Source organism: Coenobita brevimanus, chromosome 101, assembly GCF_032717465.1.
Source record: "Coenobita brevimanus isolate Jiangsu-jjx chromosome 101, ASM3271746v2, whole genome shotgun sequence".
Taxonomy (NCBI): Eukaryota; Metazoa; Arthropoda; class Malacostraca; order Decapoda; family Coenobitidae; genus Coenobita; species Coenobita brevimanus.
The window spans coordinates 68,236,626-68,250,512 of record NC_137054.1 but is presented as its reverse complement, the minus strand read 5'-3'; the positions used below and the strand labels follow the sequence as shown (position 1 = coordinate 68,250,512).

The 13,887-nt window shown below is 43.2% G+C and overlaps 1 protein-coding gene across 2 annotated transcripts in view; it reads left to right on the top strand.

Annotated features, from left to right (window-relative positions):
* The first annotated feature begins 6,156 nt into the window (after positions 1-6,156).
* maf-S (MAF bZIP transcription factor K) overlaps positions 6,157-13,887 on the top strand; it is a 38,778-nt gene continuing 31,047 nt past the window's right edge. For both annotated transcript variants that reach the window (XM_080284257.1, XM_080284256.1), the window contains exon 1: positions 6,157-6,274. The gene's annotated coding sequence lies outside the window, so the exon portion shown is untranslated. The remainder of the gene's footprint in view (positions 6,275-13,887) is intronic.

Sequence of the window (13,887 nt, the reverse complement as noted above, 5' to 3'; positions counted from 1 at the left end):
AGTAAACTTCATCTCAAATGTTGATGGCCTTTACACTAAAAGACCTTGGACTCTTACAAGATGCAGTGCTCACATGCACACAAAACTCCATGCATCAGACACCATTCACATCCTCTCAAACAGAACTGACCCCTGTAGAGGTGGTCTCATCACTTGCATTCACAAAATCGTTCTCTGCAGACACACAAGCAATACAATAATTTCTAGAATGACAGTACATCAGAAAAAGTGTCAACTCAGGTGATGACAAATCCTTGAACATTTACATTTACCTTGACACCCCGTGCTGTACTAGTGCATTATAGCCCTTAGCTGTGCCTTAAACTTCTATGATTGCTGGGGACTTGGCACTAAAAATACTGCCAGCTACAAACAGTCAAAGCAGCTGCTGAGTCCTCGACGCTGCAACACAGCGTGACAAAATGTACGTCCTCAATGACATAGTACACATATGGTACTGCACATCCAACTCCAAAGATGCTGCTGCTCCTCTCCAGAAGTCATATTTTGTTCATCCACATTCACCACCACCTAGCTGATCGTGCCCACACTGTTCTGATTATTTCCTGTCATAACCATGGGAATACATTGTTAACCAGAGCAGTCACACACCACTTAAAATGTTACACAAAAGTAGACTGGAGTAAAGTCACTGAAGAAGCAGAACAACCATTTTGGACTGAGCAAGACCCATCACCAGCAGTGACATGCATATCGAGAAATTTAACATTATGTTTACACAGGGAAGGGGAGTGGGGTGGTTCAGTGGTAGAGTTCTGGACTCTAGGTCGAGAGTTTGCACACCGCCCAGGTAGCTGCCTTAGCTGGGAGGGGTAAGCACTCTCCTGTAACCTTAGCAGGGCTATATGATTTTTGTAGGCCAGAGAACGATCCCTTACACAGGCAAACCACGTGCACCTAGGCAACTGAGACAACCCAATATTACACCCGAGACCGGTCACTTCCTAAAACAGTTCGAATCACACACACCAGTAATTAAACAAAGCTGACAACAAAAGGCTTTTGCAACACTGATGAGCCATTCACACCCATCTCAGGTCTTCAAAGCATTTAATATTGTATCACTAAATCACAAGCAAGTGCAGCATCACTGAATCATAAACAAGTACCTCCAAGACCCATGCCACCACCACCTCCAACACTCACCACACTCTTTCTTACTATGAACAAGGAAACATACTTGTGAACCACTGTGCAGACATAAGTCACTTTACACTGATATGCAGAGTTTGAAAAACAGTCTTCTCTGTTTGGGCAGTCTTCTCAACTTGAAAACAGTACAGTACAACCCCTCCACTCCAAAACATGTACCGTACATTACGAACAAAACAAAAACTCGACAAGCACAGGGCCTGATGGTATTGGGGACGTACGCTTTAACCATTTAAGACCATGTGACATTCAGGCCTTCACAAACAGCAGCAGATACTGTACTCCATTACACTACTTAGCTTGACATCCAAGATATATGAACACTTAATTATTAACAAAGTCATCTTTGCTTCCTCAAAACAAGAATTTATAACACTACACTCCACAAACATCTACTTAACCAATCTCAAACAACATGCATCTGATGGCATCTACTCCAGGTAATCTGAAAAATGTACAGTCCCTAAAACAACAGCCATTACTGTATCAAGTCTGATGATGCCAAAGACAACAATACAAACATGAGCAACAACAATGCTGGTTTGCAACCTACTTACCTGGTAGACAAGCACATGTTATACTCCAAGGCAATCCACCACTAACGTAGGTCTATCCACTGAAGCCCCACAGGGCTCTTTCCTTTCACTCACACTTTTAGCTTATACAGATGACATCTCCATGACACCCACACACCACGTTGCAGGCACGGCATGCACACTTGGGCATGGATCGAGGACAACAGGCTGACAATTGCTCTATTCAAATCCACCAACACACATGTCACCAGTAGCAAACATGAGCACACCTACTTTCTAGATGTCACACTTAACAATGTACTGTGCCTGTGCCTCACACCCCCTTCACTAATATCCTTGCAGTGATATGACAGTGGACTTACATTCAGGTATGTCATAGAAGATGAGGCAGTCTGTGCCCAGATGTTGCACTTAGGGAACTTACTGGGACAGTCTTTGAACAACAAAAAGAAACTTTCTATTCTGTCACTACAACACTTTGCTGACAGTACACAATTATGTTCATGCATCATCACAAGCTGCACCTACAGCTTGCTTAGCCAATCCCTTTAAAGTCCTCATTGTCTGGGAATATTGACTTGAAAGCCACACAGTTTACATGGCAGCTATGCCAACACAACAAGAAGACAGTTGGGTGTGGAAGGTCAGGGTTGCGAGAGACCAAAAAAAGACCTGACCTGAGGTCATAGATTGTGACCCTAGGTATAAGGGACTGGACAGGGAGGCTGCCAGAGAGATCAGGATGGAAAGCCGCTATTAGATGACCAAGGCCGACATGCAAACATATTGGAGCCTTTATAAAGATGATAATATAGGGGCACAAGTAGGTACTCAGTTTTGACCTTTAAGGTGAGTGTTCCCAGCTTCACTCTCCCCAGGGTGGCATTACTTGAGCAATTAACCCCAACCACCTTAGATGCCTTGGATGTAAACCTGTATGGGAGGTCATCCAACTAGATTGCATTAGCCTACTAAACTACTGGGCATCAAGGAGCTGTTTGGCCCGACTACCTAGGGAACAACTGCCAGGCATCATTTGTTGATAAGATTACTACTCACCATACTGATGGTTTCCAGGGACAAAGGAGACAATTCATTCTGTCACCAGTTATCCAAAGGCAGCACTACAACGAGAAAGTGGAAGGTGGGCACCCTCACCTGCGAAAATGTATGACATGTAACCTAGAAATTCAGTCACTGACAGCTTAAGCTTTACTCACGAGTAAATTGCATGTCTTATGAGATTTTCTTCCTAACCTTCAAAATATGACTGAGGTTTGCTGCTATTCTTCCCTTAAGGTACGTTTCCTAAACCTTGCACTCCAGATTGCCATACTTGCACAGTATAGCTCCCAGATGCTAAACAAAACCTCGTCATTTCATCTCCCAATTCCACTCTGCAGTTGTGCTTTCTGTAATCTGTACAATACTGTACTAACTGTGAACTGCTATTGTTATTATTTCCTTGAAAACATTTTTTGCAAGTTTTAACTTTTCGGTTTTTGCCATGAGCAAACATGCATTCCCTAGACTTTTTGCCTTTTTTTCTTGTACTCTTTCTAGTCATCCATATCTATGCATTTGCTGTTTGTACAGTGTCTGCTCTCTTACGTTCCTTTTAACTGCCTTCATGCACCACTCACAACTCCTTTTCCTTCCACGTACACCTCTCATCCCACAAACTTGTATAAATTCAGCCCAGGAACAACATTTCATTATTACTGTCTTGTGATAACTGTACTCAGTGTAATATTTAAAAATGAAGGGGTTAGATACAACCTTAATATATCCCTTCAGTTGAATAGGGTAAATATCAGGTAGCAGCAAGAAAACTAAAAAGTACATAACCAAGAATTAATAGGTTAAGTCAGTGTTACCTGAACTCCTGTCATGATTCCACCTACTGAACACATTATCACTCGAGCCACTCTCCATCACTTTTCAGACATCTGACCAGACATACCACTTCTTTCAGACTTGCTTTTGTTAGGTCCACAGCACATTTTCACAATGCCCAAACCAAGAAGTGGTTCACAATTGCTGCTGCTGCCTACCATACAGTGTTCAGATCAAGCAACCTTCACATGTGTGTCTGCTTTCCATCCACTCTACTCCATTCATTCTTGTATACATACATTTTTTTCTTAAAGAAGGGGAACTGTACTTTCTTTTGGTTGATTTGGAATCCCTGGGGAGGTGGTGAGGTAGACAATGAGAAAGTCTGGAATCAAGGAGTGGCTGGATAGAATGGTTATGGCTATGTATATGAGTGCTCACACACAGGTAAGAGTGAATGGAGATATGAGTGATGAGTTTTCCTTAAATGCTGGCATGCATTAGAGGTCGTCTTAAGTACCTTTGTCATATTTGAAGCTCTCTCGCATGATGTCCGAAACGGATTCTTGTGGGGGAGGCAGAGGAAAGATTTAAGAATGGAGAGATGGAGTGGGACACAAGGGTTTGAGAGTAAATGCTGATAAAACCAAAGTGATCTCTAAGGCTGGTGGCAGTACTATTGAAGCAGAGGGAGTGTGGCCATGTGCAGTTTGCCACTGGAGTGTGAGAAGTAACTCCATCTTGTGCAATGTTTGCTTCAAAGTGTTTTCGATGGTTGTGAATGGCTAGGATTCATACTAGACCCCACACAGATTGTATTAAATTTCGAAAAAGTTGGCATGCAGGCTGTGAGTAGCATTCTAGGTCCTTACGTAACGACTCAAGGATGTTTCAATTGACGCAAAGTACTTGGCGTAAGATACAAGAATCATGCCATGTTTATCACTACCGTGAGAATGCTGACTGCAATTTGTTCTGTGGAATGATGGATGGGTTAAATTTCTCCCATTAGACAAGGAAGGCAATCAGTTTCTGCAGGACAACACCCCTGAGGAACTTGAAAACTTCGTTTCATACTTCGAAAGAACTTAATATGTTAGAGGGTTCATTCCGTTATATTGTATGCGACTTCCTGGAAATGATGTAAGTACAGAATCACCGCCAGTCAATATTCGACGGCTTCCACCTTCGTTCCCACCTGTCATATGGAATGCATAGTAATACCCTAAATGGTGAGGCTCGAACGAACATATGTACCTTGATATGTGAAAGCTGGAACTCCTCATTCAAGCAGCCAGTTGGTCATTCCCACTCATCATTCTGGGAAGGATGAGACCCTAGTGAAAACAATGATATTGCAAGATGAAAGAGGCGAACCTCCAAAGAAGGGCCAAAAGAAACTACGTTAATCTTCAGAAGCGTCTTAACCTATGCGAAGATTTGGTTGCAGACAGAAAATGCAGTTGGACAATGTATCCGTTTCTAAACATTTTGGTATCCAGAGCCCCTTTATATTTTTAATGTTTTTGGAGTTTTTAGCTTTAAGGTTGTAGGTTTTTAATGTATATACCTTACAAATAAAGCCTTTGTTTGATTTCAGTGAGTTCTGGTCCTTCGCATTTAATCGGTGAGTTTGTCAGGCGAGTTTCTGTGCTACTCCCGCACGATCATAGGGTTTTTGCTCGGGCAACACCGGGTGCCCCTAAATTAAATAATGGTTCTGATACTGGACAGTGTGAAGAGAGCGCTGGATGCGAGAGGGATGTCTGTTGAGCAGGGAAGAGTGACTGTGCGTGACAGAAATAAATGGAGAAAAATTGTGAATAAGTGATGACGCAGCCCTGAGGGGATATTCTCCCGCATTTGGTTATAGTCAGGTCAGGTGCGGGTAAGGGGATGGGTCTGTTATGATGTGGCAGGGGTAAACCAGTTCTGCTGTCGGGCCCTGCTGCGGATGTCACTGATTGCATTGCGCAGTTGACCCTTGTGCGGTGTGGTGCGGTGAGGATCTGTCCGTTCTCCCCTTTGGGGCTAAGATGCGAATGAATGTGTTTGAATGGCTGAGTAAATGGAGAGTGTGTCGTCCTGTCTCGGCTACCTCCCTTTCCTTGGGGGAAGCAACCTAGGTATATAGATAGATAGATAGATACTGAGATTACTGTATTAAATCTCTCAAAATCTTATGTGGCCCATATTGACCTGATTTTACGAATGTTTGCTTGGGGGGGGGGGGCTTGAAGCACCGACCATGTCGAACACTGAAATATTGTAAAATAGAGTGGAGAGGTATATGAGAGAGGGTGGTGTCGGTGTGAGCTGATTGGAGGGCAGCGTAATGGTAGGGGACATGGAGGTGATTTGTGTGTGGCCACCCCTTAGCAGGCTCTGGCTAAAGACAGATAGATAGAAAACTGAAATTGAAGTACTGTATCTGCAGAATAATGAGGTTTGTTGTGAATCGTTCGGTTCACTTTCATTTCGGCAATATGTTTTGGAATGAAGCTTTATTTCTACCCCACACTTAAACACTGGAATGTAGGATTACTGCATTTATTTAGCATATAATTGCAGCTGGTAATTTTGCTTAAGTAAACAAAGCTGGTAGCGAACCACCTCGTCCTGACTCAGCACTTTCTCTCAGTTGCTTAGGACGCCATTATTCATCTCTCCAATCCTCTATTTCCTCTTAACTCCTCTGAAGCGAAGAAATGGAGAGAAGATCTGTTAAGGTGAGTGCACAGAATATTGAAATTCGTGTCAGGCAGAAGAGCGGGCTGGCAGCAGGCAAGGAAGTTTTGGCCCGGTGTTGGGGTATGGCTGTAATGTTTTGTGACGTGGATAACTCACCATAAAATAAAGATAATTGACACTGTCTCGTTGTATGGCATTTATTCATGATATTGTTTATTTCATTTGTGTGTGTATGGCCATGTGTATTGTTTTTAAATCATAGGATTTGTGAAGAATTTTGGTCCACTTTCATCCCATATGGGAGAGTATTATCATTACGGCGAAGCATTATTACATTCTGAATATTGCCAGATTGCTACCATATACATTGTTGAAAAATATACCAAGATGTCATGGTCTGAGAGATACCAAGACCTCGTATGTTGAAGGAGTGTAACCTCTCAAACACACTGGTTATGGCCCTCCCCCCCTTTTATCCTTATGGTAGGATATTGTGGCCAGTGCTAAATTATTTTATTTGGGTAAGGAGAGATCCACTCATTGTTTATTGGATGAGTTGGTCTTATACATTATTTGGGGAGGTATTGCCTCTCCTGGCATTAAGAGGGCTTTTCCTCTGTGCTATGGGATCTTTGTATTTGGCATGTGTTAGGAATGTGCTGTATGGTGGTGGGACCTGGGCAGTAAAGGAGGAAGGTGTTTGTTGGCTCGGACATACAGAAATGACAATGCTGAGATGGATCTGTGGTGTGCACTTGAATGTAAGGCCTGGGAGGGCTAGGTTTGCAATTTGGGAGTAAAGAGGAAAGGTGGGACTGAAGTGTGTTGATGTGATGAGGAAGGGTGGATTGGGATGGTTTGGGTGTGTGGGGAGGGTGAGGAATGATGGCTAGATGTGGAGGGTGAAAGGTGTAAGTGTCGAGAGCAGGGTTGCAAGAGACAGACTGGAGGAGACTTGGTATGAGGTCATGGAGTGTGGCCTAGGGAATGGGGGTCTGAGTGGAGAACCATCATTAGGTGACCAGGGCTGATGCATGCAAGCATATTGGAGCCTTTATAAGTGATACGATGATGATGACATACATTATTTTATTTATTTATTTATTTTATTTTTGTGTTCTTACACTACCTAGGAAGCCATACTGAAGTCCAGAATGGTCTTTTTGTTTTAATTTGCTGTACTTTCATACCTCCCGTAAGATAGGCCACCATTTTATGATGAGGGTGAGAGTGTTCGGTTGAGATGTAGGGTGCCATTTTTTGTGCAGAGCCAAATATTGTGATCTGTAGTAGCCAGTAATGGTCTTAATGTTATACTGTAATTACATCAGGTTAGGGTAGGTTAGGTTAGGTTTGCTGCTGTTATGGTTGAGTAATCCAGGTGTATCAGGCCAAGCAGACCCATAAGTTGCAGGTAAGCAGCCACCCTTGCAGGGCCATCCCATGCAGTAAACCGATGTTCCCTTGCAGTGGACAGTGCCTTGCCACAGCAAGGGGCAGGGAAGAGTGTGGAGATTTTGTTCCTGGATGGATGCTGTACAGTATTTGCATTTCCACCTTCTTAACAGGGATAAAATAATAGGCTCCAAATCACCCGATTATGTAGTTATATGATTACCACCCAGCAGAGTTGATGGTTCACGGGAAACCATTAGGCTTGTCGCTTAGTGTAGAGGCACCCACACTGGGAACAAGAGTAATAACAAGTGACAGGAAAGATGAGAGAAATCTGAAGAGAGGAGGGCTGACATAGAAAAAGAATGATAAAGGTAAAGGAAGAAGCAGTGCTACATCAGGTGAGTGGATGATGGTCACCATCACCCACAATTAAGGTTAGATTTGTTTAGTTATTAAGCTGTACTAACCTAACTTCTCCGAAACATAATCTAACCGTACTTAATATTTGAAACCTAATCATCATCATCATCCAGACCTCCTTTCCCACCCTAGGGCAGAGTGAGGAGTTGCAACATCCAGACAGCCCAATTCAGTGGGCCACGCTTCCATTCGCCCATCATTCAAGCCCCTGCAATCCTAGCTCTATCTGACATGCCAAAAACATTCACCACACTCTGTAGCTTCATATAAATATCGGAGAGATTCAGTCCAAATGCTGTCACATTAAAAAGGGGCGCCAAATCCCTGATTGTGCACTTCTCACAACGTTCATTCAGCCAGCTCAGTCTCTTGTCAGTTCCCTAGCCTCACTGACTTCCATACCTATCTTCCTCACACATTCATCCACCATATCCCTCCACCTTCTCAGTGGCCTACCTTGCCTCCTCCCTCCTTCGAATTCTCTCAGATATACCCTATTCACCACTCTATTGTTATCCATTCTCTCCACATGACCATACCATCTCAGTACACTCTTTTTGATTCTGATGTCCACAGACTTCCTCACTCCGCATTTTTCACGAACCACATTACAGTATTTAGTATCCTCTCCACTAAACCTAATCCTACTTAATTTATGTAAGATGATTGGCAAGTAAAGATCGCACAACCTCCCTATTGCACAGCAGTAGTGGTGTCTTACATCCCACAGCAAAACACCTTGTCCCCTTCTTTACTATCATTTTGTTTCGTTTCGTTTCATTTTTAAAGGCTCCAACATGCTTGCATGCGTTGGCTTTGGTCACCTAATGGTGGCTATCCATGCTGCACGATCCATTGCAGCCTCCCTGTTCAGTCCATTAACCCTGAGGTCACACTTAATGACCTCGTCCCAGGTCTTTTTTGGTCTGTCGCTCACAACCTCAACCCTGATATTAATGATTCTCACTTTCTGCACCCAATTATCATCCCCCATTCTCTCCACATTCCCAAACCACCTCAATCTACCTCTCCTTATCACAACACCACTACACTCCAGTCCCATCCTACCTCTCAACTCTTCCATTGTAAACACAGCCCCCCCAGGCCTTGCATGCAGGGACGCACTGCACATCCACCTAATTTTTGTCTTTTCTGTATGTTTGAGCCTGCGAATATCCTCCTCCTTTACTGCCCAGGTCTCACTACCATACAGTATTACACTTCTAACAAAGGCCTTCTCCAAATCAACAAAAACAAAGTACAGTTCCCCTTTCATTCCCATATATTTTTCCTGAAGCTGTCAAACAATGAATATGACATCAGTGGTCCCCCTGCCTGACATAAACCCAAACTGCATCTTACCAGTATTCACTCTTCCTCTAATCATACCTTCTAGAACTCACTCCATTACCTTCATTATCTGATGTAAAAGCTTTATGCCTCTATAATTTCCTTTTTCCAGGGCATCACCCTTCCCTTTGTACACATTTACAATTACACTCTTCAGCCAATCATCTGGTGCAATAAAAAAAAAAACAATTACTGGGTGTCAGTGGTTGACCAAAATTCTTGGGTCATCATTAGCTTGATCTGTCTTGTTCAGAGTGTGCCAGTAGTTGCCATGAATTTGTTTCCTTCCTGCTCAAGGACTTCCAGTCATGGGTGCACCTACCTGCATGGCCATTTGGATCACATGCAACCACTGACATCTTTTTCTCATTTACCTTCAGCACAACTCCAATTAGGAGGGTGTCATAAAATTATTAATTTTCACCGTCATCTCCACCACAGTGTCGTGTATAGACTGAGAACACTTACATTACACTGTATCTGACTATGGACTAGTCTGATGGACATTATCTGTCATTTACTCTCAGGTAATTACTTTTTTAAAAACAAATTTTTCAGTCACCATGATGGGGATGTCACCCCTCCCACCACTCATTGCCACTTCAGAAACAGTGTACCTGTTATCCTTTCTGTTGAAAAAATTTTGTCATCTCCAACCTACCCCGTGACAAAAAGCATTCAACTATGCCTCTCTTGCGCAAGCATTTGGAGTTAATGATGAGGGAGCTTATGTACTGTCATTCATATGTTTAGTATAAATAAAGGGCTTGAAAACTACCTATATACATACATATATATATATATATATATATATACAGTATATATATATATACAGTGGGCTCGCACAGTGCGTGAGAGATTGGGCGGTGCACGAGCTCACGCACTGGGAATTCGTGTACTAGGAATACATAATCTTTTGGGAATAATTACATATGGGCGGTACCCCCTCATACCTGGACATTTTTTGGCCCTTAGAGACATAATAAAGGTCATATGTTTCAGACATTGTACTAAGCTATAGCTACAATAACAAAATATGGGTAAACAACAGTAGACAACAGGCCTGATGACCTTAAATAACAGGGGTTCCGAGGCACAGCAACACTTACAGTGCCGCACTCCCCACCGCACCTCCCACCGCACCAACACTTCCCTCCACAGACTCCTCTTGAGCACCTTCCCCAGGAGCATCAAAGTCACTCACTTCAGATAATAAACCCCCTTCAAAGTCCAATGCTGACACTTCTGACATTGCATCCTCTTCATCCTCAACAGGAACAGGAGCAGACGATGTTGATGGTTCCGCAATTTCACCAACTTGAGCCCGCTGTGTGTAGCTTGTTATGAGCGTCTGTCTTCTCCTGTTTATTTCTTCCCTGTGCCTGTCTGTGTAGAAATGGAAGAGTTTGTCGATACCAACCAGAAGTTCCTCCGTTCTTAGGTTGCTCACTTCCTGTTCCTTCACCTCCTCCTTGAGCTTATCCACGGCAGCAAGGATCTTGCTAAAGTTTGACATACACTGCTCAGTCCTGCCTTCCATCACGCATCAAAATGACAACATGTGATGCGCTGTGTGAGGGGTGGTTGTGCACCAGTAGAAAATGGCATGTTTGAGCCACTCCTTGCCTCTGTCTCGCGTTCTATGCGGTAAACTCGCGCATTGAAGGGTTTTTGGTTATGATTTTTGGTCAGTTGTGCACAAGGTGAATCGCGCACTGCGATGACACGCACTGTGCGAGCCTACTGTATATATATATATATATATATATTTGTGGTAGGTGGTGGCGCTCCCCATCCACTCACTTGATGTAGTGCTGCTCTTGGGTGTCTGCCCTTTCCTGTCTTCTTCCCTTCCTTGCTTTTCTGGCTTTCATTCCTTCATTCTTTCCTCTTCCTTCTGCCCGTGGGTGACTCTACATTGAGTGACAAGCCAAATGGTTTCCTGTACACCAGAAAACCATTTACCTGTACTATGCTGGGTGGTAACGATATAACCAAATTATGGCATCTGGTGGTTTAGTGAGTAATTAAGGCACTCCAATCGGATTGAGGTGGTGTAGGTTTATATCCAAGGGATGGTTGGGGTTTATTGCTCGTGTAATGCCACTCAGGGATGAGTGAAGCTGGTCACTCTCATCTTAAATGTCAGGACCAACTTGCCTAGCCCCTGGCTCCTACACTCCTCATGGGGTAACATAGGATTGATGATGGATATATACAGTATATATATATATATATATAATATAGGTATACTGGAGAGAGAGAGAGAGATATAATGTGTGAAGTGAAAGAAAGAGATTTAAATGAGCTTTGTTAAATAAAAGAAAAAAAAAATGATCTACCTGAGTTTGGCTGGCCATAGCCATCTCTGCATTACTCTCTTTCCCAGCATGTCTTCTCAAACTAACTTTGATCTCCAACAGCTGACTGCATATTTATAAGAGCAGATGAATGCCTTTACACTAATTTTGACAGGGTGGGGTTGTACTTCTGTAAAGAGATTCACAATAGAAGGTATGATATCACTTATGTGATGAGAATGTACCGTATGACATGAATTAGACTCATGTACAGAGGATTTCTGCAAAAATGCTGAAAATGGGGAACAGCTGAAAAATGTGTTACAGGTATCAGATAGGCCGCAAATGTATGTATTGTATTAGCAGGTGTTACTTGTGATTGTTATTACATGCTGTGAATTGTATTATGCCCATGTACATTTTTTTTTTTTTCCAAGGTTGCTCAAATTGAAGGAGCAGCTAAAAAAAGCACAGAAGTATGTCTGATGGGCCTCAAATGCATGTACATTATTGTACATAATGTGATAAGTTAGGATGCAGTATTTGATTAAATTTATGTAAATACATGGGAGTATTTCTGTTACATATACTGTGTTCTAAAATATTACAAGAAGTATCTATCTATCTATCTATTGCCAGACGCCTCAATCCCGTTTGGGGTGGCCACAAACAAATCGCCTCCAAGTCGCCCTGTCCCCTGCCATTTCACTCCCCTGCTCCCAACTCACACCCCCCTCTCTCATATACCTCTCCACCCCATCTCTCCATCTCATCCTCGGCCTCCCCCTCCCTCTTTCCCCCTCCACCTCACTCACATACACTCTCTTCGTCAGTCTTTCACCCTCCATCCTCTCCACATGGCCAAACCACCTCAGTGTGTTCCTCATAACGCTTCCTATCACATCCACATCAACACCACAACGCTCCTTTATATTCTCATTCGTCAGCCTGTCTCTCCATGTGACTCCACAGGCTCCTCTTAAATAACTCATTTCCACGGCCCTCACTCTTGACTTGTGTCCTTCCAACAACGTCCAAGCTTCACTTCCGTACGTTAGAGTTGGTATCACAATACTGTCATGTAGTAACTTTTTCACTTCCATGCTCACTTCCCTGTTTCTTATCACTGCTTTCAAAGAACCAGCAACCTTTCTTCCCTGCTGTACCCTTTCAAGCACTTCACCCTCCAAACCTCCATCTTTACTCATCACACTACCCAAGTACTTAAACGTACTCACATTTTCCAATTCCTCACCATCCAACCTCGCTGTACATTCACTGACTTCACCTCTCTCAAAGACCATCACTTTACTCTTCCCTACATTCACCTTTAGATTCCGTTTCTTACACACTCTCTCAAACTCATCCACCAAGCCTTGCAGCTCCCCTTCGTCTTCACTCAACAACACAGTATCATCTGCAAACAACAGTACAGGGAGTTTCCAAACACTATCCTCTCTCACCAGGGCCACTCCAACATCCACTACCCTACCTTGTACCTCTTTTATTACCCCATCCATGTACAGATTGAACAACCATGGAGACATGACACATCCCTGTTTCAACCCAACTTTCAAAGAGAAAAATTCACTTAGTTCACCATCCACACGCACTGCAGCCTTCGCACCATCGTACATACTCTTCACAGCATTCAGCAACTTCCCATCTACTCCATATATTCTTAACACTTTCCACAATCCTAGTCTATCCACCCTGTCATATGCTTTCTCCAAATCCATGAAAGCCGCATACAACTTCTTTCCCTTCTCAAGAAACTTTTCCACTAAAGATCTGAGAATGAATATCTGATCTACACAACCTCTTCCCTTCCTAAAGCCTCCCTGTTCTTCTCCAACTAATTTCTCTGTTCTTTCTCTAACTCTGTCAATAAGTATCCTACCATACACTTTTCCTATTATACTAAGAAGACAAATGCCCCTATGATTACCACACACTTCTTTTTCCCCTTTTCCTTTGTACAAGGGAATAATTATACCTGACTTCCAATCCTCCGGGACTCTACCTTCCTCCCAGGCCAATCTGCACATCTTCCACATCCATTCGACTACTATCTCTCCCCCATGCTTCAGCATTTCACCACACGAGCAGCCGGAGAGAGAGGTCGTCCCAGGCATCGCTCCTAACCTTGAGTAGTTTCAGGAATTTTGTCTGTCCTGTCTCCT